The sequence below is a fragment of the Pipistrellus kuhlii genome, unplaced genomic scaffold (genome assembly GCF_014108245.1).
Source record: "Pipistrellus kuhlii isolate mPipKuh1 unplaced genomic scaffold, mPipKuh1.p scaffold_m20_p_4, whole genome shotgun sequence".
NCBI lineage: Eukaryota > Metazoa > Chordata > Mammalia > Chiroptera > Vespertilionidae > Pipistrellus > Pipistrellus kuhlii.
The window spans coordinates 21650304-21676540 of record NW_023425540.1 but is presented as its reverse complement, the minus strand read 5'-3'; the positions used below and the strand labels follow the sequence as shown (position 1 = coordinate 21676540).

Here is a 26237-nt window from a genome sequence, read left to right as displayed (position 1 = left end):
GTGGGTGGGAGGTAATTAAACAAGGACCTTGTATGCATATATGCATTGGCCCATGGACACAGACAATGGGGCAGTGAGGATCTGGTGGTGATAGGCAGGGGCGGGGGGCCAGCTGGAGGAGGACAATGGGGGAGAAAGGGGAAACATGAGTAATACTTTCAACAATAAAGAATTAGTAATAATAATAATAATGATAATAATAATAAAATAAAATAGCTGGTGCGTGAATGAATATCTGCACTTGGACTGACAAATCATAAGACACAGAGTGGACCCCTGGGAGGCAGAATCTGAGGGTTCCTGTAGGGCTGCTAGACAGGTACTGCTCCATTGACACCTCACTCACCTATACCTGGGGTTCTATCCCTTTGGTTTCTGTAGCTGTCAGTATTCTCCCACTGGAGATTGCCCCCCGCCAAGCTTCAGAAAATCACGCCTCCAGGCCAGTGTGGGGAAGAACAGAGAAGCAGGCGGAATTCTGCGGGGAGCCAGTGGAGTTAATCCTTCCTAAAGCTTCCTGCCAAGGTTTTTTCCTGAGCACCCAGCTCACCGGTCTATTTTTAGGTCCCTCTATTAGGAACCTAAACAGTAAAAGCAGCCATTGCCTCATAAACACCGGATCAGCAGGCCCCTCGCATGTAGGAACTTGTTAGGATAATCGCAAAAGGCACTTTTCCTTGAGATCATTAAAAATAATTAGGAAGAAAAATTTTTTGAGCAACGAGATGAGTTCTGCTGCAGAGCAAACATGCTCATTTCTTATACCCCCAAAAATGAAAACCCCATGTTCCTTCACAAGGTTCCAGGCCTGTTAGAACAGGAAGACGCATTCCATGATTGCTCCCTCTCTGGAAGGTTCTACACACCTTCCGGCCTCTGCGTGGAGACTGAGGCTGGCTGGTTATCCTTCTCCTCCTCCTGGTCAGAGATGATGTCTCCCCGGAGGCGGCCTCTGCCCTGTGTGGGAGGCCCATCCTGAACCTGCATTTTTCTCATTTATTCTCCAGAAACGCGCCCTGAGAAACAGCTCCTGAAACCTGTTGGAAGGGTAGGCTCCTGAGCTGAGGTGGCCTGGAAGCCCCATGCTGCTGCCCCACCTCCAAAGGGCTGGAGCTCTCACCTCCAAGCCATTGGAAGGCTGTAATGGTCCCTGCCTCCCTCCACCATCATTCTAGGCCTTCCTTACCTCCCTCGGCTCCCATGGCAAGATTCCATTTCATCAGCAGGAGGGCCTCCTGTGGGTAATCAAATCCAATAAATAAAAATCTTTTTGCTTTGCCTTCCTATGAGGCCGGAACACACAAGTGCAAACTGAAATTGAGGGTTGAGGAGAGGCTTCTTGGGAGAAGTGGAGTTGGGAAGTTGGGAACACTGACTTAGCCCAGGGAAGGGCAAGGTGGGCTGGGAGGAGAGTTCTAGGGGGGCAGAGAGCGCGTGTAACGGTGTGAGAGGCAGAGAGAGAGTGGTGCACTGGGAACTGAAATCAAGCTCAGGAGGAAGAGCGGGAAGGGAAATAATAAGAAGCAGCGACTTCCCCACTCCCAAATCCAGATTAGGTGCCTCTCTTCTGTGTATTGTCCTAATTGGTCTCTCTTGCCCACCCCCCCACCACCCACCCCCCAAAAAAAGAAGTTCTCATCAGACAGTAGCAGAGATGGCCAGCCAAACGCCACAGTCCCACATAGTCCCCTCCCAGATTGCAGACTCTCCGTGGGCTGCTCCTCCCAGTCCTCTGGGCATCCAAGCAGGACTGTGTGCTTAGTTCTTGCCAGGAAATGTGAGAAGTGACGTGTGCCACTTTCAAACCAAAGCATTTCAGAAATAAATGTACCTTCTCTCCCTTTCCACCAGTGGGACACAGAGTACACTGCAGTCCTAGGAAACTGTGAGGACGCAGAATGGAAGGAGCCCAGAGCCTTGAATCACTGTGTGGAGGAGAGCTACCTGCTGGCAGAGGATTCTTGCTCTGGGCTTTGAGGTGGGGGAGAAAGAATTCTGTGGTATAGCAAGCTACTAAAACCTGGGGGGTTAACTGTTACAGCAGCTAAGATTACCCTAATGCACAGACCAGGTAACCCTTACTTATTTAATTACTAGAGGCCCGGTGCATGAAATTCAGGCCCGGGTTTGAGCCTACATGGGCAGTAGCACATCCCTCTCACAATCCAGGACTGCTGGCTCCCAACCTCTTGCCTGCCTACCTGCTTAATTGTCCCTAACTGCTTCTGCTTGCCAGCCTGATTGACACTTAACTGCTCCCTCCCCAGCCCAATTGCCCCAAATGCCCTACCCTGCAGGCCTGGTCTTCTTCCTCCACACCCCGCCCCCCCCTGCAGGCCTAGTCCCTCCCAGCTACCATTCCCTGCAGGCTTGCTCCCCCCTCAACTGCCCTTCCCTGCAGACCTGGTCACCCCCAACTGGCCTCCTCTTCCAGCCCAGACACCCCTAACTGCCCTCCCCTGCAGGCCTGGGTCCCCCCCTAACTGCCCTCCCCTGCAGGCCTGGGTCCCCCCCTAACTGCCCTCCCCTGCAGGCCTGATCGCCCATAACTGCTCTCCCTGCTGGCCATTTTGTGCAGCCATCTTGTGTCCACATGGGGGCAGCCATCTTGTGTGTTGGGGTGATGGTCAATTTGCATATTAACCTTTTATTAGATAGGATAGGTAACCTCTTCTAGATGGAGAGAGTCCCTACTGTGCTACAAGCATTTAGGATAGTAAATAAACATTAGCTGAATGGAAATAGTCTATTTGATGAGAAAGAGGGCCTTCCCAGAATCCCTGAAATCCCAATAAAAAGAATTCTTCTTACTTTGTCAAAGGCATGCTTGCATACACACACACACCTAAGTTTCTGCACCAAAGCCACACACAGTTGATGACAAAACCTGCTCCGGTTGTCTTGTGATTCATATGACAGCAGAAACCATCCTAGAAATAACCCTTGCAGGATTCTGTTCCCCAGCATGGGTGTCTATCACACAGAGCCAAATACCGCAAGAGAAAATTGGAATAGGAAAGAAAAAGTCATCAAGGAAAATAGGCCAGATTTCTCATGATCTCACCCGTGAGTCAGATCTGCGTTTGGGATAACAACTAACCAAGTAGACTAGAACAGTCTGTCTGCAAGATGTCGGCCTGCCAACTGCAACAGCACAGAGAAGGCACACTGCTGACATTGACTTAAAAGGACAAATCTAGTGCCCTTGTTCCTTCTTTTCTCCTTCAAAAAAACACCCCAAGGTGCGGCAGCCTCCTATTTAAAAATAACTCTCTTAGCCGAAACCAGTTTGGCTCAGTGGTAGAGCGTCGGTCTGCGGACTGAAAGGTCCCGGGTTCGATTCTGGCCAAGGGCATGTACGTTGGCTGTGGGCACATCCCCATAGGGGATGTGCAAGAGGCGGCTGGTCAATGTTTCTCTCTCATCGACGTTTCTGGCTCTCTATCTCTCTCCCTTCCTCTCAGTAAAAAATCAATAAAAACATATTTTTTAAAAAAACTCTCTTGGCAATTAAAATATAATTAAATAAACACACACAAAGCACCAATTGCCTAGTACCTGCATCTTGTCATGTCGGGAGGTGGGAAAAAGTCCTACAGAAGAGTGTTTGCTGTGTGACACTTAGAAAGCTGCCTCACCTCTCTGGGCCTCGATTTGTTCATTCACAAAATATGATATTAAAATTGATGATCTCTAACAGTCTACAGAAGAAATAATTGTCAGTAGAAAGGAAACTTAATTTTTCATGCCTTGAAAGTTTTTTTTAATATTCATGGAAATGATTCCCAACAGAAACAGTATTTTTTATGGGTAGCTTAATTTGGGGAAATGCATTCGCTTAAGACAGAACACGAGGTCCAAGGCATTGCAGACACAGTGGGTCTTGGGTAACGAGAGGCAGAAATAGGATGATTTGTTCTTAAGTAACAGGCAATAGGTGGACTGTTGAGCTAGGACAGTGTCAGGACACTTTCTTTTAGAGATAAAGGGAACTTTAAGAATCATTAAGCACAACTGCTTCATTCTAAGTGTGGAGAAACGAGGACCTACAGATGCTATCGCCAAAGCTGAACAGTGGAGGTACCTGGGCTCACACTGTGCTGGCTACTGGCCTGTTCCTCTTTTCACTCTGCCCCCATCCTCCCTCCCAATCCTGCTTGGTGCCTCAGACAAAGACAACATTAACCTCTGTGCCCCTCTGAAAACTCTCCCTGGAAAAGGACCCACAGAGGAGCTAGCCATTCTATCGAACTTGAGGCTCGAGATTGCTTGCTGGATTTTAATTCCTGAAGCCTCGCCTAACCCTCAAGCCCACAGGCGAAGAGTGCTCTCTGAGAATTCAAACAATAAAGCTGGGATCAGGTGAAAGAGGGAGAGGTAATCGCATACCTCGGAGTAAGAGGATAAGTGCTGCTTAGAGTTCTGGGACTGGCAGCGACCTAGGGCTATAAAAATAGCCTCTCACGGAGTCTCTATAGTTTGGATTTCAGGTCCTTGACTCAACTGTCCCCTTGGACCCTTGCTCCCGCCCGGGCACTGTCCTAGACAGATTGCTTCCCATTTTGATACTTATCTGCAGTTTGAATCACATCTCTGGTCCTTCCAGGACAATGCAGCAAAGGCAGAAATGGAAATGAGGTAAACAGTTGCTCATATATTCTTTCTCTACCTCAGCCAACCCTCTCCCTCCCTTTCAAGTTTGTAAAAGAAAGCCCAGTATTGCCCCTTCAGCATCTGTCACACAGCAGGATTCTATTTTAGGCAACCCAAGGCCCCTGGAGCTGGGACCTGCATTTCATTAAAGGCGGTTCTATGGAAATGAAAGGGTAAACCCCTTTACATGCGTACCTTTCTAAGCCTCTGGGAAATGGACGTGGTGGCCCATAAAGAAAATTGCATATGATTATTAGGATTGCTAGTTATAATAACAAAGGGGAAGGGTAAGAGGCCAATAAACATGGGGGCATCATTAAGAAGAATGTAAGCGCCAAACTTAGTTAAGCTCTGAATTAAAAAAAAAAAAAAAATTGTTCCTTCCTATTACCCTTAAAAGGTCTCCTGTGCCAATGAGGGTATAGAGCCGACTACACTCTACTGAGCTGAAGTCTGTTTCTGATGCCAACTGGAAGGCAATGGCTCCACAAAAACGGTGGGCTCTGGGGACAGTGGACCTGCCATGGGAGCCTGGCCCTAACACTGACTACGCAGCTGGGTCACCTCAGAAACATTACTTGACCCTCTGAGCTGCTGGTTCCTCAACCATAAAATTGGGCCAATCATCTACTAGGAAGCAGAAGTGAGATGCTGTGGACAAAGTATACAGGAGGGACTTACTAGCTGTTGAATTAAATCTCAAGAGTTGGCAGAGGCATGAGAAGCCACCCAGCCCAGTCCTGCCAAACCGGTCCCAGGCTTGATGCCTGCAATGAAGGGACGCTTCTACCCCTCAAGGCAGTCCACGCCACTCTGAGGCTGTCATGTCAGAAAAAAATGCCCAAGCGTGGAGCTGTATCTTCTTCCCTTAATCTGAATACTTTGGCTCTAGTTCCAGCTTCTGGACCAGAAATGCTAGTAAGTCTTAGCAGCCCTGCATAAGAGAGCCATTGGCATGCTTTCCTTGGTCATCCACTGGGTCTTCGTGGCAAACCTCCCATGGGCAGGTTGACGGAAGCACAGAGAGGTGAGGCATGAGTCCAGAGTCCTTGGGGCTGGTTCCGAAGGCGTGCCTTTGGCCAAAACAGGGAACAGAGGAGGAGTGGGTTTGCATGGGAAAGGTGACGAGCTTTGGAGGGTCACCCAGGTGGAGACAGTAGGCAGACACTGTACATGGGAGTCTAGAGCTCAGGAGGAGGGTTGGGGTGAAGGTACAGATTTCGGAGTGATCAGTACATAGGTGGGGCTGAAGTTGACATGGGTCTGAAATGCCCTTGGGCGGAATAAGAATATCAGTGTGTAAGAGGCAAAGCATAAAACCCAATAAAGAGTAGAGGGAGACATAAGTTGTTGTAAAATAGGATGAGAGCATGTGATAGGGGGTAGGGGAGCTGGGGGGAAGGTCAATGGGGGGGAAAGGACATATATGTACTACTATATGTAAAACTTTAAACAATAATAATTTTTATTTAAAGTTGTTGCAAAATAAATTAAAGGGCTCCATGGACAGGAGCTCAGAGGAAGGTTAAGACAAAGTGTGAACTGAAGAGGTAGGAAGAAAACCGGAAGAGAAGTGTTGTCAGAGAAGCACAGAATGGTGTCTCTTTAAGGAGGACCTGGGCAGCAGCATGGACTGAATTGACTACCGAAAAGGCCCCCCTGGATTTGGCTCTGGAGGCCACTCGTGATCACAGGGAGGGCATTTCAGTGAGGGGCTGGGAATGGAACTCAGAATGCAGTCCACTTAGGAATGAATGCGAGATGAGTGAAAACAGCCAAGACAGACCACGTTTCCAGGGACCAGGTTGTTAAGGACATAAAGGCAAAGGGGTCTTGCAGAGGGGTGAGATTTGCAGATGGCGGAGAGGAACCGAGGATAGCCAGGGAGAGGGGAAAATACACGGATCAAGCATGATAGTTAAACTGAGCCTGGAAATAAAATGTCTGATGAAAAGAGGGACGTTTTCTCAGAGGCAGGAAGGAAAGAGTACATGCTGGCTGTGGAAACAGTTGGTAAGGGAGGAAGCAGAACAGAGGGCTGTCCACTGATTCTCTGCGTAGAAAACATGAAGGTGCCAGCTTGGAGGAAAGAGGAGTTAGAATAGTCCCTGGGGGGAGGGGGTGGCATGGGAAGGCGACTGGGATCCGGTGAAGAGACTGTGCACCTGTCTGCCAGTCTGTGGGGCTAATGAGTTTAGTTTTATAAGTTCACCGATAAGTGGGGTTTTTTTTCACTCACAGAAATGCTTAGCAGTCAGGATACCGGGTAGAAAATGCAGGTGGTTGGACTTATTTGGTGTAGGGATTCTAGATGGTGGGGAGAGCAAAGGAGGAAAGAGTCAGGGAATTTAAAATATTAGCAAATGAGCAGAGAAAGCCTATAGGGTGTGGGCTGAAAGGGGCCGGCCTTGGAAGGCAGCTATGATCTTCCCTGCAAATCTCTCCACTACCTCTCCATCCTGGACCCCTGCCTCTGGGTGTGCTACGTTAGACCATGCATTCCTGGAGCAGCACATGGTGGCAAGAGATATGGGACAGGTGCAGAGGGTCAGCACGCCGTTTGGGGGCCCTGCCACCTGGCATTTTCCTCAATTAAATCACATCACAGGGTTGTACACACTGATCACATGAACCTCCCACCGTTTACACACAAGCTGTCCATGAAAGCGGGTTCCTGATGATCCTGTAATAAACGTGATTATTATTATTATTATAAATATTATTATTATTATTATTTAGACGGGGCCTTCACTTGAGTACCTTGGCTGACTCTTGCGAGTCTTGGCTTAGGCTAGGAGTCTATTTTGGTTCGGATTCTGGTGTGAAATGAGGTCACTGTGCTTCCCAGATCTGGGTCACGAGCAAATGGGATAAACATGTCACCCACATTTTTATTCAAGTTGATAACAAGATGGAACAGGAGCAGGATAAACCCAGTGGCAAACTGGCACTGCTTCTCGTGCTAGAACCTTCTCTCTGGATGGACATCCAGCCATCAACCCCTTTGCTCGGGCATTTAGCCAGCTGGCTACAGATCACCAGGTGCTGCTACTGTCCCGTCCACAGTTCTCCATCTCGCCCACAAAGACGTCCCAAAGGGCCATCCAAACACCTTGCTGAGAAGTCCAGATACGCTGTGTCAACAGCTTTCCCACGATGTGCGGGGCTGTAACCTTTTCCCCATTGGATACAAGCACAATGAGCTTTTCTTTGCTGGTGTCTTGTACACCTACGACCAGATGGAAATCGGTTTATGACATTTTGCAGCTTTATACCATTTCCTGTCTCACCATGACATCACTTTTCCCCAGGCCGGGGCCTTCAAAAGGCCACAAAGGTGCTAAGAACTTAGTTTCTAAACCTTCCTCCTACTCCGGTGGATCAGGTTCCCTGATTGCCGGGCTGCTGAAATGAAGAACGCTAGCTTGCTAATGAGACCAGAACAGAAAAGCCCTACAACAGGGAGGAAAGGGCCCTACGAGGTGGACCCACTCTGCCTCGTCTTAGAGCTTCCTCCCAGCAGCCCTAAAAGGCAGTTTAAATCATATTTCCTTGAACCTAATTTTGGAGGAAAAAAAAAATCCAAATATGATTATACCTGAGCTTCCTTGAGAATGTAATTTTCAAACAGGGTGCTGAAATCTGAGGATTTTAAATCTTACAAGATATGTATTCAGTTGCCTTTTAAAATGAGAAAGATACAGAGCAATGGTGAACCAGAGTGAAAAACGCCAGGGTGTTTATGAAGCATGGAATCCCTAATTACACCGAGGGTGACACCTCCTTCTGTAGGCAACACCCCTTAGATGCTGCCGAAACATTCAACAAGGAGTTTAAGCAATTGCTCAGCAGCAGACAGCAAACAGCTGTTGAGGACACAGCGGTGACAGCATGGTCAGGAGCCTCGGAGCGTGTGCAGTCGGGTCTGGGTGGGCATCAAAAAAAGAAGGCACGTCCTGCCCAGGCCGGGTGGCTCAGTTGACTGGAGAGTCGTCCCGTACACAAAATGCTATGGGTTTGATCCCCAGTCAGGGCACATACCTAGGTTGTGGGTTGTGGGTTCCATCCCTGGTGGGAGTGTATACAGGAGGCAACCAATCATTGTTTCTCTCTCCTTCTCCCACCACCCACCCCTCCTAAAAAAAAAAAAAAAAGAAGGAAGAGAGGGAGGGAGGAAGGGAGGGAAGAAGGGGGGGGGGGGAGAGAGAGAGAGAGAGAGAGAGAGAGAGAGAGAGAGAGAGAGAGGGAGAGAGAGAAAGGAAGAAAGGAAGGAAGGGATGGAGGGAGGGAGGGAGGGAGGAAGGGAGGGAGGGAGGGAGGGAGGGAGGGAGGGAGGGAGACATTTTCAACAAAAGATTCCTCAACCAAAGCAGCATGTGCTGGATGCCAAGTGAATGTGCCAAGCAGTGTGTGCACCAGACAGAAGTCCAAGAAGCTGCCTGCTGGAGGGGGGACAGAGGGGAGAGGCACTTTCCAAGGGGAATGAGAATTCTCCTGGATCTTAAGGGACGGACAGAATTGCAATGGGTAGGTGGGCATTCTGGGTGGAGGGTGTGGAATAAATTGTACTACTCATGTAGATGTAAGGAGTTTAAGCTGTATCCACATACCCTTTTATTTTCTAAACATAAATATAAAGAGAAAAGCCTTATGTTCACCTGGGAAATTAATAAAGAAAACACTTGACACAATATGGGGTCTGTGCCTCCCCACAAAGTTCAGACAAGTTCATGCAGGAATGAATGTCTACTACATTCCCTCTAATGAGATTCTCCGATGAAAACCCTAATATGCTATTATACACAGCACAAATTTCATTAAGTGATCCTCTGCAAATTTAAGTCTTGAGACTAATGGATTTTCTAAGAATGCAACAACATATGCCACAGAGGTAAAATGCAAAGGAAGAAAAACAAATAGTGGTTTGAAACCCTGGCTCCACATGAGAACCACCTGGGAGCATTCAAAAAATACCAAGGCCCGGACTGTACCTCCTACTAATTACATCCCAATCCCTGAGGCACCAGCATTTCAATGAAAAAACACCAATGATTTTAATTCATTCCCTCATCAAATATTTTGAGGGTCTATTGCAAGCATTGTTCTAAGTGTTGAAGATACATGAGTGAATCAAAAAGAATACCCCCCCCCTCAAAAAAAAAAAAGCCTTCAGATGCCAAGACCGGTTTGGCTCAGTGGATAGAGCGTCGGCCTGCGGACTTAAAGGTCCCAGGTTCGATTATAGTCAAGGGCGTGTATGGTGGTTGCAGGCACATCCCCAGTAGGAGGTGTGCAGGAGGCAGCTGATCGATGTCTCTCTCTCATTGATGTTTCCAACTCTCCATTCCTCTCCTTTCTTCTCTGTAAAAAAAAATTAATAAAATATATTTTAAAAAATAAAAAATGCCTTCAGAATTTACATTATATAGTGGGAAAAGCAGGCAGGGAAGCAAAGTATGTCACTAAAATATATGTTAAGAAAACTGACAAGGTGAGAAGGAGAAAATGAAGCAAGGAGGGAGACAGAAGTCTCAGGCTGAAGTAGTGGACATGGAAGATTTCTCCGAAGGTGACATTTGAACCAAGACCTGAAGGAAGTGAGGGAGCAACTCAGCTACATGAAAGAACCTGCCAGGCAAAGGGAATGGTGGGTGCAAAGGCCCTGAGCAGAAGCATGTCAGTATGGCTTGAGCTGCGTGGGAAGGAATAGCGATGAAGTCAGAGAGGGAAGGGCACTAGGAAGGGGGGGAACACTGAGGCCTGGTAATCTGTGTAATGAGGATGGCTTTACTGAGTGAAATGGAAAGCTACTGGGAAGGTTTGAGCCGAGAAGTGACAGGATCTGATTTCCATTTTACTAGAATCATTCTGGCTGCTCTGCTGAGAACAGACAGGGAGAGAAGAGGCAAAGCAACAGCAATTGAGCGATTCCTAAAATAGTCTGATTGAGAGATGAGAAGAGTTTGGATAAGGGGAGAGGTGATGAGCAATGGTCAGACTCCGGGTATATTTTACAGATCTAACCACAGACAAATCATCTGGAAGGGGCAGGATGGGAACTTGGATTTGGACATTATAATCTGACCATTAGGCGTTATTCAGTGTTATATCACCTGAATTCAGTTCAGTTTCTCCCCACCCAGACATGCCGGTCGGACACTAGTTTCATTCATTTAAAAAACTTTCATCAAGGATCTACTATGGTCCAGGCACCACCACAGGGGCCTGAGTCACAGCATTAAACAGACATCGTCTCTGCCTGGAAGAACCTTCAAGGCTAGTGTTTCTGAACCACAGCTGATACCAACTCAAGGGGCGGCTCCGGCTTCACTGGACTACACAGTTCACACCCCCAGCCAAACCCACCACAGAGATGTTGCCCAGATTCACTCAGGCCTAGATATCTATCTATCAGCCGATTTACCACGGGATGCAGAAGCATACAGAAGCCAAAACAGCAGGGTTAAAATTTCAAACAGCAGTTTTTACACAAGATGGAGGTTACTGTGCTTCAATGCTTAGCCAGTTTCAAGTTTCCATCAAAAATGGGCTCACTATGTTTTTTTGTTTTTTTTTAATATATTTTATTGATTTTTTCAGAGAGGAAGGGAGAGGGAGAGTTAGAAGCATCGATGAGAGAGAAACATCAATCAGCTGCCTCTTGCACACCCTCTACTGGGGATGTGCCCACAACCAAGGTACATGCCGTTGTTTGGAATCTAACCCGAGACCCTTGAGTCTGCAGGCTGATGCTCTATCCATTGAGCCAAACCACTCAGGGCATATATTCTTGAAGGAATGCTTTTTTCTACTGTTTCTTCCCCATCCCCAAAAACAGGAGTATAATTTGATACAACTGATAGTTTAAGACGATCAGAATTTTATTTTTATTCTGCATGCACAGAACATGAAATAATATACACATATATACATATGTTCACATTTTTCTCCTCTGTGCTATGTCCTAAACAAATATTATTTGAATGAAAAAAAAAGGACTAAAAATAGGCAATGAGGACAAAATAAAAGCTCTGAGAGAGACCTGAGCATCACTGATAAGACTACCCTCTTTCAAATGTTTGCTGAGCTTTCGTATTTTTCAATGGTTCTGTGGGAAGCTCCCTACCTCCTGTTTACAGGACCGCCATCGTGAGCAAAGTTTGCGTGCTGTGTCAAAATGAAGATGGGGAAGGGCACTGGAGAAAGAGCTATAAAAAATAATGAGTACAACTATCCTAGTTCCACTATAGACTGTAACCAATGGTGATCCAGGAGCACTTCTTGGTTGTGGGGGTGGAGGGGGCAGGGAGAGGCTCCATTGTGACTACTCCTCTGTCTTCCTGTTAGCAGGAACAATGAGCAGCTCCTCTTTGGTTTATGCTAAAAATAAAGGAGACTGCCAATGAATGACACTTTACATGCACAACCCTCCAGGTAAAGTTCTGGTTACCATGGCAAACCCCACTCATGACAGCAGAGGCAAAGCGCATGATGTATCAAATGGCCAGAGTCCTGCCTTCCTGCAGGAAAGGGGCTATACTTGCCAGATACACTCATCCGCCGCTATAGCCCTTTCTATGAATAAAAGCCCAACCTATACTTGTGGGCCTTGGCCATTCTCACCATTACTCTTTGCCTGGAATAGTAGTCTTTTGTCTGATGTTTACTTCTCAGGATGCTGACGTCATTCTCAAGATGGAACTTATTTTTAAAAAGAGGTCCAACAACAGGGAAGGAAACAAATAGTGGCTTTCTCCTTCTCCCCAGCCTACCACCGTGGCTGCAGTCCCTCTGAATCCCATACCTGGCAAGAACCTGCCCCTTGGTGTCTGCCATGACAGGTGATGGAAAAATGGACCAATCTTTGAGCAATGCCTAATGGCGAGGATCTTGTACCAACTGACCTAAAAATGTGCTCACCCTAATTCTCTCTCAGCCGGGTTAGAGGTGTGGAGGCAGAAAAGACAAAACTATATAAAAGTGCTGGTGTGTAAGGAAAAACCAAGAGGAAAATCTGACGGCTTCTTATGAATGCAAATAAATTCCACTTTTGAATATCAGGAGGCAACCTAGTCATCTCTGCCTTTCCTTGCAGGGTTCGGGGAAAAGGGTTTAACCCATGCAGTCTCCAGCTGGATCAGAAAAGTCTTGAGCCTAAATGTCCAAGTGGAGAAGAAAAAGAAATGAACTTCTTAGCTTCTCAAATCTAAGCCCCAGGGCCACGTTTGCAGAGAAACAGTGCATTTACAACTTAACTAAGTATATTTCTTCAGTGTTTTAACAATCCGTGTCCTGGGTTTATGAGCAGGAAAATGAATTAGAAAACTCAGGCTCAGAGCTCTGTAGGGACTTTGGGGATCCTGGGCATTGTGGCTCCTCCACTTTCTGTGTGGAATAATGAATAAGAACACAAGCCTGAGTTAGAGAGATTGGGTTCAAATTCTTGCGCCAACTCTTAATAGATGTGTAACCTCAAGCAAGCAATTTAAACTATCTGAGCCTACTTTTCATCATCTAGTAAGTGCTCAATCTGTTCAACGGCTACTCATTGAATGCCAGGCACTGGACAAACAGTGTGCCCTGTTTTGATGGAGCTTACGTTCTGACAAATACATCAAAACTTCATTTTAAACAGAAACAATGTGAGAGCATGCCTGGGGTGGCCATTTTTGATTGCATGATTGTGGAGGAGGCCTGAGAAGGTCTGGGGAGAGAAGCTTCCCAGCACAGGCAGACCCTACCAGGGCATGTTCCAGACCAAACGGATGGTGTTTCTGGGCACTGTGTGCAGTGAGTGTAACAGAGGAAATCACTGGCGATGTCATGGGCCAGGGCAAGAGGCCTGGGTTGTATTCAAATAGCAAAGAAAAACCCCAGTTTTAAGCTTGGGAGAGACATGACCTGATTTGTGTTTTAAAAACTCATCTTTAGATTTTCTAAGGAGAAAGGACGAGGGGTCAGGAGTGCTATCTGGCCGAAACCGGTTTGGCTCAGTGGATAGAGCATCGGCCTGTGGACTGAAAGGTACCAGGTTCGACTCCTGTTGGTTGTGGGCACATCTCCAGTAGGGGGTGTGCAAGAGGCAGCTGATCCATATTTCTCTCTCATTGATGTTTCTGACTCTTCCTCTCTGTAAAAAATCAATAAAATATATATATTTTTAAAAAGAGTGCTATCTTTAAAAAATAAAATAAAATGAAATAAAAAGAGTGCTATCTGGAGACCCAGTTAGAAGACTGCTGCAGGAGGGGTCCAGGGACAAGGCACTGGTGAATTCAACTGTGGGGGCTACTAGGGAAGGGAGAGAGAGGCTGGACTGGAGGAAGGGCCAAAAGGACTTAACAGATTTAGTTTCGGGGTGTGAGGAAAGGAGAAGAATGAAGGGTGGTTTCTAGGTGCTTGAAATGAGTCTTTGGGTGGATGTGGTGCCATTTACAGAAAGAAGGAAGAGAAGAAAAGAACTAGCCTAAGGGAGAAATACCCAGGATTCCATTTTTATCATGCTTGGTCTGAGAAGCCTACCACACGCTCACGTGGAGACTCCAAGTTGGCAGTGGTGTATATTATCTGGAACTCAGTGGAGTGGTCAAGGCTGGAGACCTCAATTTGGGAGATAACAGGGCAGAGAGGTAGGTAATGCCTTGAGGCAGGTGAGATTCCCCTAGGAGGGGGGGGGGGAATAGTCACGGAAGAAGACCCAAGGTCAAGTCCTGAGGCAACATCATAAAACAATGACTATCAGTTGTTATTTTCAGTACACTGGGAAGACGATGTTAGTTAATTATTGTTATCAACATCTCCTTATCCATTTATCTACCCACCTACCCCACCATAAACAGCCCTAGCTATTTTGGCTCAGTGGATAAAGTGTCAGCCTGTGGTTGGACAGTCCAGGGTTCCGTTCAGGTCAAGGGCATGTATCTTGGTTCAGGTTCCCTCCCGGTCCCGGCCCAGTTCAGGGCTCATGCAGGAGACAATCAATTGATGTGTTTCTCCCACATTGATATTATTTCTGTATTTCTCTCTCTTTTCTACTTTCTCTAAAATCAATGGAAAAATATTTTCCATTGAGGTAAGGATTTAAAAAAACAACAACCCATAAACAATCATAGAGCACATTTATTTATTGAGAGGCAGGAAAGAGCAGTGGTTGCAAATGCAAATTCTAGAGCCAGTCACTGTATTTAAACCCCAGCTCCTCCAACTCCTGTTATCTTGGAAAATTTGCTCAACTACATTGCACCACCACTTTTCCACCTACAAAAGGAGATGTAGTAAGTTGAATGGTGGTCCCCCAAGAGATGTCCGTGTCCTGGTACATCTGAATATGACCTTATTTGGCAAAAGGGTCTTGGCAGATGTCATTGCATGAAGAATCTTGAGGTGAGATCAACCTGGGTTATCTGGGTGCCCCTAAATCCAATGATTTATAAGTGTCTTTATAAAAGACACACAAAATAGTGACACGTGGACATAATAGAAGACACAAATGCACAAAAGAGAAGGCAACGTGAAGACAGACAGAGAGGAACAGCCACAAGGAATGTGCAGTTACCAGAAGCTAGATGAGGCAAGGAAGAATCCTCCCCAAGAACCTCCACAGGGCGCATGCCCCCAGACTCCTCCAGAACTGTGAAAGAACAAGTTTACGTTGCTTTAAGCCACCACCACGTTGGTGATAATTTATTATAGGAAATGCATATGGAAATAATAACAATATGCAACTCATCGTTATGAGAATTAAATGAGTTAATATATGTGAGGTGTCTAGACTAGCTCCTGCCAATTAGGGAACATTCAAACAATATTACTTTTTACCCATGTACTGGACATTGTGCTGGATCCTGAAGAGTATGGGGAGGAGGCAGGTCCTCTCCAGAGACCCTCAGGATAAAGATGGCACCCAGGCAGCTGAGCAGGAGAGGGACCAGCAGGTGCCAAAAATTGCTGAATGCTGCTCCCCAGCAGTCACCAATAAAGAAGTTAATAAGCCTCACATCTGCTCAGGTTTTTAACGACAAGTAGTGGGTCCAGAGAGGGGTTAATGCAACCCTTTACGGTTCCTCCCTCTCCTCGCACCATCTCGCCGCCTGCTCTCTCATGGGGATCCATGCTGCTGAGGACACTCAGAGCCCATTTTCTGGAGACAGCTGTCTCTACTTTGAGCCTAATGACATTGGGAATAATGATGACCAGGGCGGGGTAGGGCTGGAGAGTGGGCAGTGACGAACCGTGGAGGAGGGCGATGCAATTTTGTATGCCGAGTGATTTTGTAATAATATTTGCATGGCTACTTTAGCCTTGGAAGTTAATATTCTTCACCGAGAGACCCATATAGCACAATCTAGTTTTACCCAAATATCTATAAAATACACTTTGCCAAAGCGGGTAGGGGGCAGAATCCAACTGAAACACAGCTGAAATCAGACATTTTATAAGTGTCCATTGGCCAACGCACAAAAATGTAGAGTTTATTGACATCTTGCTTTACTACACTTGGCTCCATTTTCACCTTCGTAGGTGTAACGAAAAGAATCTTTCAAACACTTGAAGAGAATGTGATTGCTGTATTTGGTCACCCGCATGCAAATATAAGCAGGGTTAGGAATAGGTTAATGTTCCTGGTGATGAAGGGCCTTACTGGGTGTTCAAACTTGTACACAACAACCCAATGTAGTATAACTAACCTGAGAAGCACAGGCCTTGCCACCCTCCAGAAACAGAGGCTTTTGGGATACGGAATTACAACACTACCTGAGGTTGTGCAAGCAAGCAGGACAGTCAGGTCCCATGAGACAGGCATCTTGCAAAGCGTTGGCCTTTGGTGAAAAGGACAAAAAAAATGGTATTTATTCTGTTTCCCCCTGGGTACGGCAATACCTCATTAGGAGTGAGGTAGCCAGACAGGATCCCAAGGGGTCCCAAGAAAGCAGCACTCCCAGGTGTTATGCCCAGACTTCATGATCCCCAAGGACCACCAGGGAGCCAAGTCCGATGCAATAAGCAAGAGAGCCTTCACCATGCTAGCATGTGCTCCCCCACTCATGCCGGCAGCATGGCGGAAGAGAGCGAATTTCTTCCGGTCCAGGGGTTTTGAGGGCTAGGGATAACTCCGCCCTACGGGGCGGAGTTGGGAGCTCATCCTCGCCCCGCCCTGCCCTTTCACCAGGCCCCTTCCTCTGGATGCCCAGAGGCCCCCCTGTGAGGCAGCCCAGTCCCCCACCCTCTGCTGCATCCACCATACCTCTCTCCCACCCGCTCCCAGCACACTGCTAGTCCCTCAGCAGGCAGGTCTCAGCCAGGCAACCAAGTGTATTTCCGCTGCACTAAGTGTGGCACTGCTCAGGGAAGGAGTCAAATTCTGCATTGAATCACTACGTCTTTATTTTTAGCAAAGCAAGATGCCACTCTTTGGCGGCCAGAACAAAGGGGGGTGGGGGGAGAGTTTGAACTCAGATGATTAAGTTGGGATAGCAGAGTTAAAGTCTAGTGCACATAAAGCCAAGTACTAGAGGGGTGCAGGTGTTGATTTATAAAAAAAGTCCATCCCCCCCTTTCCAGCATGGCTTCGTGGCTGAGCGTTGGGGTTCGATTCCCAGTCAGGGTATGTGCTCAGGTCGAGGGCTCGATCCCCAGTGTGGGGCATGCAGGAGGCAGTCGATCAATGATTCTCTCTCATCATTTATGTCTTTTTCAATCTCTCTCTCTTCCTCTCTGAAGTCAATAAAAATAAAAAATAAAAGGAGTCCATAATATGCTCAGGTCAAGTCCATGTCCACTCCTGCTACAACTTCAAAAGCCCCCACCTTCTGTTAAGGACCACATAGACCATGGAAGCCCCGTCTCAGGAGGCTGTTCAAACATCCCAAGTCCTATCTGGAATGAACTGAATTTCCTTCAACCTCAAAGCAAGGAATGGACTGGATCCTTCAGGGACTTGCAAATCCTTAAGAGTTTGCAGGTTTTTGTTGTTGTTTTAATATATTTAATTGATTTTTTACAGAGAGGAAGGGAGAGAGATAGAGAGCCAGAAACATCGATGAGAGAGAATCATCGATCAGCTGCCTCCTGCACACCTCCTACTGGGAATGAGCCCACAACCAAGGTACATGTCCTTGACTGAAATCAAACCTGGGACCCTTAAGTCCGCAGGCCGATGCTCTATCCACTGAGCCAAACCAGTTAGGGCAAGAGTTTGCAATTTTTTTACCCTCATGTGGATAGCTAGGCATTTCAGGCTGCTTCAGACAACAAAACTTCCCTCTTCTTGCTATGATTTCATCTAAAGCTTGAGACAATACTGTGTGCAAAATTAGTCCTCTTTGCTGTAAATCAGTTCCCAAACCCCACTTCTCCAAAACCTCCTCATGCGTCCTAGAGTCGTTTACGAGCCACAGAAATGCTTTAAAACCTACAAACAAATCACCTGAGAATAAGTTAATCAGCCAGATGTTCAACACTCTCTGGTTTCATTGGATGGCTTCGAAAAAGGAAGTTAATTCTTCAGTTTCTGATTTTCTGCTCGCTCAGTGTGTTCGTGTAGGTAATGCACGCCTCAGGAAGCCAGCAGGCGTTCTCAGAATGGGGATTGTTTCCTGGCCCGACTGAGAATGCAGGGTGGAGAGGATGCAGGGCATGGGCAGGAGGCCACAGCCAGGGGCAGGCGTCTTCCCGGAGCTGGAGAGACTTAAAAGACAAATGTGTCTTCTCCGCACACTTAGTGCCTTAACAAACCATCTCTCGGTTCCACCGCCTTATCAGACCACAAAGGGCCTCTTCAACTATTGAATTTTCAAACCGTAAATGCTCCCAGTGTTTTCTTGAACACATTTGCAAATAGAATGCAGAGCTCTTTGGATCCCAGGCAATTCAAGTCTGGACCAGCCGACCTATCTGGCTTCCAGTCCTGCCTCTGCCAAGAACTGCAGAGCCCATGGGAAATATATGCTTTCCCCATTCTCTCTCCCTCTCTCTCTTATTTCCCCCCCAGATCTACAATATGGCTATTATAAGATCTACAATATAACATTTTTAAATGTCATAAAAGGATCTATCATTTTATATGCAACCTATGCCTAAACCCAAAGGACAACATAATCTGGACATAGACCGACCAGGTGGAAAATAATTGGAGAAGATACTTTTTCCTTAAAAATCTTTTTCTTAAAACAAAACAACAACAACAAAAACACCACAAAACCCTGCACATAATCCCCTGATATCATTTAATTTGGCACACTCTATTGAATATTTACTAACTCAAGCTAAGTGCTCCTTTCCTCCCCTCTTCACTAAGCATATTAATTTAATCTTTCTAGGTTTAATCATAAATGTATTAATAAAACCAACAGGACACCCAGGTCTTTCATTCTTCTTCACCCACATGCATCTTGTACAACTGCCATGAAAAGACAACTGAAAATTGTGCTTTTGGTTCCAGCTGTCCTGGAAGGAGGCAAGCTCTCAGCTTCTCTGGGCCGCAGCTTCCTAAGTGCAGGAATTAGCAAGTGTGAACGCTTTGCCTCTTCCAAACCACAAATGAGCCAGGAGGCTGGGCAGCCTCCGACAGCTCTGAGTGCTGGCAACTTGACCTTTGCATAAGACAGGGGAGTGGAATGCAGATGTATCCACTGAACCAAGCCAACAGATAGAAGGGCAGACATCCGGAAAGACTCCTTTGAGCGGAGGCCAGGCAGTCCAGTTTTTCACCCAAAGCTGAAAGAAAGCATTGGTTGGGTCCACTAAAAGGCCCTGCGTCCAACTGAGCTGTCCCAGACTTCGAGAGAGGCCAATTCATTTCTCAGCACAGAGTCAGAGGGACCACCAACACGTACCACACATTGTCATGGAGGGGTGTGCACACACCTCAGTACCTCCTTTCATTCCTCCTAAGGACAGCCCTACTGTACCAGTTTTGCACATGAGGAAACTGAGGCTGCAGAATTGTGAGTGACCTGGCCAATGACAAGTTCTCGATTGGGCTAGATTCCAGCCCAAGTCTCTGACCTCAACTCCAGATCCTTCCCTTCCCTCCGGGCTGCCTCAGCTGGTGCCTGAGGGCCGTGCCTGATGCCAGGTTCACCTCCCCTGACTAACAGCTGCACATCTCTTTCCCCAACACTCCCCCAGGATGGTGCAGTGACCTCTCCTCCCAGCAGGTGCTCTCCAGTCCCACCAAGACCAATTCTTCCCTCCCCTCCCCAGCACTGCAGGCTCCATCCAGGCCTCCCTCAAACTTGGCTTCCCTCCTACCTTCCCGGGAAGGCAGATGCCAGCTTCTCTTCCCCTGCACCTGCCCTGGCCTCTTCCCTCCCAAACGCTCCTTATCTTGTCTCCATTCTCTCCCACTTCTCTTTTGTTTACCACACATGCCTGGGAGGGGGGAATTGGGGCGCTCTCCTGAATAAACCTTCCCACAACACTACCACCTCCTCCAGCTATTCTCCGACTCTGTTTAACTGGCATACTCTGGATCATGTCTATACCTCCACTTGGACTGACTTGGTATCACTCCCTCCTTCGTCCCTTGTTACCTGGCTTCCATGACCATCCTTTACAGACACTGCTCTCAGTTTCTGTCAATGGCCCTTTCTCCTCCTTCTCCTCCTGGGATGCTGGCCCTTCTCAGACATCCCTACTTGCACCTGTCCACCTGCCTTCCTCAGGGGTTTGCCTCCCTCTCATCCTATTTGGTACTGTGGAGACACTTGAGGTCAGAAAAAAGAGGTTAAAATTCTCAAGGTTCCATGTCAGCCCTGTTAAGGAGAGTCGGCCTGTCTTGGGGTTTGTCCTGGCCTTTTGTGGGTTTGTCTTCTTTGGGATGTTTCCCCTTGTGGCTGGTGTAGTAAGAGGGACCTGGGGCCACCTTCCAACAGGGACATCCCCCTCCCACCTGCTCTGAGTCACTTAGACCCACATGACCTAGGACGAGGGAGCACCTACTGCTCTGTGTTATCCTGTCTAGTGCACCAGGCCTGGCACCTCCAAGTGAGAGTTTGGACTACACCCTAGAACACAATCAGCCGGAGGTGGAGTCTGGAGCATTGCCTCTGCCTCTCTCCCTGTCTAACCTGAGTTAAGTTGGTGGGCAACTGGGCATGAATAAGAGAAGGTCTTAAAGAAACAGCAGCAGAGCATCACGAGGGTGCGAATGGGGCTCTGTAGTAATGGTCCAAAGGTAGAACTACTCAGCGTCTCTTGGGAGAGAGGCCGAGAATTCACAGAGGAGGAGGCCCTTGAGCAGATGGAAGACTGGGGGAGAAAGGATAGTCCAGGACTCACCCTCCCACTGCCACCCCTGAAAAATAGCATTGCAGAGAGTAAGACAGGTCAGGATGTTGTGAGTGGGGTGTGTGTTGTGGGGGGCCATGAAAGAAGTTTGAGGAAGCACATAGGATTTAGAATTTATCCCACACAGGTCTTGGGAGCCACAGATAGGTTTTACAAGGAGACACAGTCAGCAGACCTGGATGACTGACCAGCTGTGGGAAGAGTGAGAAGTCTGAAAAGATCTCTCCCTGCTTCTGGTGTGTCCTGTTGTGTTGAATGTTAAAACTCCAAACTCACTATTCACACCGCTAATCTGTAGGTGATCTTTGTTCTTCGCTCCCAATCCAAGCAGTGCCTACACATCAAGTCCATGTCTGATGAACCTGTTCTTCCATCCAAGCCTGCTGCCACCCCAGGCTTAGACCTCCATCCTCTACCTTATTACAACAACCTTCTCACGAAGCACCTCACCGATCATCTCTCCCCAATCCCATTTTTATTTTTTTTCTGGAAGAGATCAAATTAATCTCCCTAAAGCACGTGGCTGATCATGCTAGTCCCTTGCTTAAAAATCTCAAATAGTTCCCTACCAGCTACAGAGCTAAGTTCCTCCAAGTTTTTAGCTCAGTCTCTTTTTCCATCATTCCCCTAAGGGCCACAGTCTACCTGAGGATCCACCTCTCAGCATGCACCTGACCTACCTGGGTTCTCCTCCACAAAGTCTTTCTGATGACCTCAGTCAAAAGCGAGTCTGTCTCCTCCCTACTCCTCAAATGTTTTATTTAGACCACTCTTTGGGTGCCTTACTCATTGCATCATCCCTTCATTCCTTCATCCAATAAACACAGGACACTTTATATGGCACACATGCACTGGTTTGGATCTGAGCTCCCAGGACACTTACCTCCCTTCACCGGAGAGACTGGAAATCTGACAGCAAGGAGGGAGCCCCCTTTCCTCTCTGTGTGCCCCCAGAACCTTTAGGCCCCTGTGCACAGCAAACCACAGGTACCCCCAAAATAAATTGCTTGAAATGAATAGAGAAATTACCATGTTTCCTTAAATAGTAAACTGCCTTAAGTGCATGCAAAATCAATGTCAATGATAGAGATTTAAAGTATGATTCAATATTTTTTTTTCCAGGAGCATATTAACAATGTCAAGGGAGGTGCATTTATATACTTTACAAGGTTCTGATTCTTCCTCTCTTAGCACCTGTCATGCCTTTACTCCTACATCTCTCCCTCCTTCCCATCCACACACTCCCAGTGGTTCCTGGCCCATTCTAATGGAGGAGGAATTGATGAAGCTGGAACCACCTACAGCCACGAGTGTGTTCTGAGACATTCTATTGCCCCCACCACAGCCCTCCCATAGCGCACCTGCCAACCTGTACCAATCTGACACCCACCCAGAAGTCAGACCAGAAAAGCTGGCCCTGGAGAAATACCAGGGCCTTAGAGCTCAAGTCCAAGTCCAAGGCAGGCTGAGTGTGGGATGCCCCACTGGGGAGGGACCAGCAGCACTGACGGTCCAAGAGGGGCTCTTGGTAAAAGCAGATCCAGGTATCACCTTCTGCAGCCATTCTGTCCCACCTCCAGCAGCTGCATCATGATTCCTTGAGGGGAACACATCCACCCAAGGCACCAAGAGGCAGATGCCCAGATTTCCTGTCCCCATCACTCCACCTGCAGTCCCAGCGCAGGCCTGCAGCTCTGGAATGCCCTCGCTCCTGCTCTTCCACTCCCTGCCAGACCTTGTCCCTCTTCACACTCAGGGTCCCTTATCAAGATCTCTGCACTGACCAGAGCTGCTAAGGTCCGGCTTCTGGCAAACTCCAGTCAAGGGCTCTGGACCCTCCTCCTTACTCAGTCCAGCACTGCGGGGAGGCAAGCAGCCCAAAGTCCAAAAATGCCAAGCAAACCCAAAGAAAGAGAGAAGGGGAGGCGGCCAGGTCTTAGGAGGAACTCCACTTAAGAGGGAGAACAGGATTTCCCCATCGGTACATTCCCCATCTCCCTGGAAGACGCCCCCCTCCCCACACTCCCCTACCCCGCCCACCCCTTCCCCAGGCAGGGGGGCAGGGGGGCGGGGAGGGGGGCGGGCGAGGTGTGAGGAAGCCTGAGGTGGACCCCATGCAGTACCTGAGACCAGCGCATCTGAGTGCCTCTGCCCCCGAGGAAAGGACCAGGCGACGGCCCAGGGATGGGGACACGAAGCGCAGGGGCTCCGGGCCCGGCCCTAAAGGGTACCCATCAGAGCGTCCTGGGTTGTCCCGCGGTCCCGACCCGCTCGGACCGGCCTCTCCCCGCGGCCGCAGCCGGTCCTCCCCGCCCCCCGCGCAGACACAGGGGAGTTCGCGCCGCCGCGCACCCCGGGACCGGGCTTCGGCTCCCCACCAGCCGCCCAGCCGCGGCGAGGACCCCCGCACCGGGATCTGTCCCCAAACTTTCCCCGCCGCACGCCGTGCCGGAGGCGGTCCCTGCGCCCCCAGCCCCGAAGCTCAGGTCCCCGCCGCAGCCGGAGGTCCCTCACCTGCTCGCGGCCCGTCCGAGGTGCCCGCTGCTGCCCGCTCGCCCGGACTCCGGCGCCGCCCGGCGGGACCCGCGCCGCTGCCGCCGCCGCTGCCACCGCCGGTGCCGCCGCCGCCGCCCGGAGCTGCCGCGCCGCGTCCTCCCGCCGCCCAGGGAGCGCAGTCCGGTCCCCGCGGCCCGGGTCCCCGCAGCCCCGCGCCCCGCGCTGTCCTCTCCGCCCGCCGGGGCCGCGCTCGGCGGTGGGCGCCCGCTCCCGGCTCGGCTCTCCCGGCCGCGCGGCGCCGGGCATGCACGGAGCCCCTGGATGGGCGGGGATTCCCTCCCACTGGCGGATCGGGGGGCGGGAGCTCCCTTCCCGGAGTGACAGGGGCGGGGGGCGGGGATTCCCCGGCTGGAAGGACAAGGTGGGCGGGGATTCCCCGAGCCCGGCGCCCCGCGGGCAGCGCGCTCCCGGGATAAACCCGGAGTCCCGGCGCGCGGGCTTCGGAAACCGGTGTCTTGGAAGGAACGGATCCCAGGGAGGTGGCAGCTCTCAGAATTTCCAAATGGCGGGGCTCTGGGCGCCATCTAGGTGGAGGAGGAGAGCGAGCTTGGGGGTTTTGGAGTTGCTTGGCCACAGCACCGAGAAAAATGCCAGCGGCTTTATAAATGAATGAATGAATGAATGGGGCGTGGGCCAAAGAAGATGGGGTGGGACTAGCCACTCACCCCAAGCTACCCTTGGGCTCGGCCTTTGGGGTGCCAAAGTATATTCGACCTGGTATGAGAATTGGGGGGAGGGGTAAGAGGGAATCTACTTAAACACTCCTCCCCCCCCCACCCCCCCACACACACAAACACATACACACACACACAGTTAAGCCCCAGAGGGAAACCCTCAAAAGCCAGTTCAGTGGCCCTGGGAGGTGGTGTAGGTCCTTATGCTGAGTGGACTGTGATGCGCACGCATTAGCCCTTGGCCTTGTTCCAGGTCACCGGAGGACCAGAAACCTCGGGCTTTTCGGATCCTTCATGCCCGTGGATTTTCAGCAAGACCTTCAAATATTGTTGGTTCTTTTTTTTTTTTTTTTTCTTTCTTTATTTTTGTCATCCGTGTCATTCTGCCTACCACAGGGAGAGGATGATAAGAACATAATAGGGAGACTGCACAGCTCTGCAAATTAAGCTCTTAAGAGGCAAAAGCTGGTCTTTTTCAAGTGCTAGCAGATAAGAGCAAAAAACATATGAAAAATTACAAAACCTGGGATAATGAATAGTTGAATAATGCTTTTGACATTTTCTGCAGAGCAGTAATTGGAAATCTTTGCTTGGGGGGGGGGGGGTGAATGGGGTGGGGCAGGGATCTGCTGCCGCTCTGACCAGCAAGGCAATAAGCTCTGGTCTCTTGGAAGAGAGAAAAGCATAAATCACCTGCACAGACTCTGCAGAGCCGGCCCCCGGCATCAGAAGCCAGGGGGGTCCCAAGGCATTTGGAGATGGTATTTTTGGCAGAGGTTGGGGCGGGAGAACACTTGAATTCAGCTGTTCTTTGGCTTTTATGATTTCCAGGCCACTGAGATCGGTGTCTGCACCAAACCAGGTTTCATGTGTTACACGCTGTGCAGAATCAGGATCCAGGGCTTCTCTTCCTCTCTGTAAAGAGAGGAAATACTGGCCATGCAGGATTGTTGCGAGGATGGGCGGTAACAGCTACTCAGCACAGCATGTAGAAGGTGGCACCTGTTCTCTGGAAAGGCAGCATTGGGACGCCACAAAAGAAAATCCTCCCAGAATCAAACAGTGGTTTCTGTTAGTTCAAGTCCCAGCTCCATTTCCCACCACTGTCTCCCGGTCACACGAGCCATGAAGGGCACATCTCCTGAGCTTCTGTACCTAGCACCTACTTCCTTTGCTCAAACCATAAAGCATTGCTGCTTCTCATCCAGTCCATCCCCAAGCCCTTCATTCCAGCCATGTGCCCTTAACCTAGAACTTCTGTTCCCTCTGCCAGGGCATGCTCACTCCCCTGTGTCTGCTGAAATTCCAGGGTTAAATGTTACCGCTTCGGGGAAGGCTTTTCTGGTTACTGACACCAACAGCAGGTTTCTTATTTCCCATTAATCTTTGCAATGGTAGCACTTTCTACAAGTTGCTAATATCACCCTTGTTGTCGGCTGTAGGAATCGGTGATATAGTAGGCAGTTAGACAGGAGTAGGAACATAGGACCTCGCCCCCAGGGTAACCTTTCCTCCCCTAGCATATCACTGGTCATGTGGTTCTGACCCTCCTGGAACCTTTCCTCCCCTGGGGTCTGGACAATAGCTTCATAGGATTCCCTTGCACCACGACAATTCCCTTAAGCATTAAACCCTCAGGACAATAAGGTTCTGGCCCGCATCAAATAATCTTAGGAACAAAGCCTCCATTCTTTTGACCACAGAATTTTGGTCAAACTAGAGGTAACATCTAGGCCTCAGTTGTGTTTCAGCTCCAGGCCCAAAAAAGCAGTAAGGCCAGGTGGGGTGACTCCATGGCTGACATCAGGACCAGCTGCGATGACTAAGGACCCCTGCCCTGGCACCAACCATGCAATAGAGAACAAGACACTGAAAGGATACATCTGAAAAGTTGATGAATTTTCTGTTGAAATCTTCCCCTGGGACCTCCCCTAAAACCATGGTCTTTGAAAAGTAAAAAAAAAAACAAAAAAACACACACAAAACAAACAAACAAAAAAACAGCATCTCAGGATAAGAACTAGCATTGGTTCTTGTTGTGGAACGCACTCGAGTGAACAACCA

General features: G+C 48.8%; 1 protein-coding gene across 1 annotated transcript in view; it reads right to left on the bottom strand.

Moving 5' to 3' along the window:
* PDZD2 (PDZ domain containing 2) overlaps positions 1-23575 on the bottom strand; it is a 310856-nt gene extending 287281 nt beyond the window's left edge. Inside the window, exon 1 of the mRNA XM_045571556.1 lies at positions 23458-23575. The gene's annotated coding sequence lies outside the window, so the exon portion shown is untranslated. The remainder of the gene's footprint in view (positions 1-23457) is intronic.
* Positions 23576-26237: the final 2662 nt, after the last annotated feature.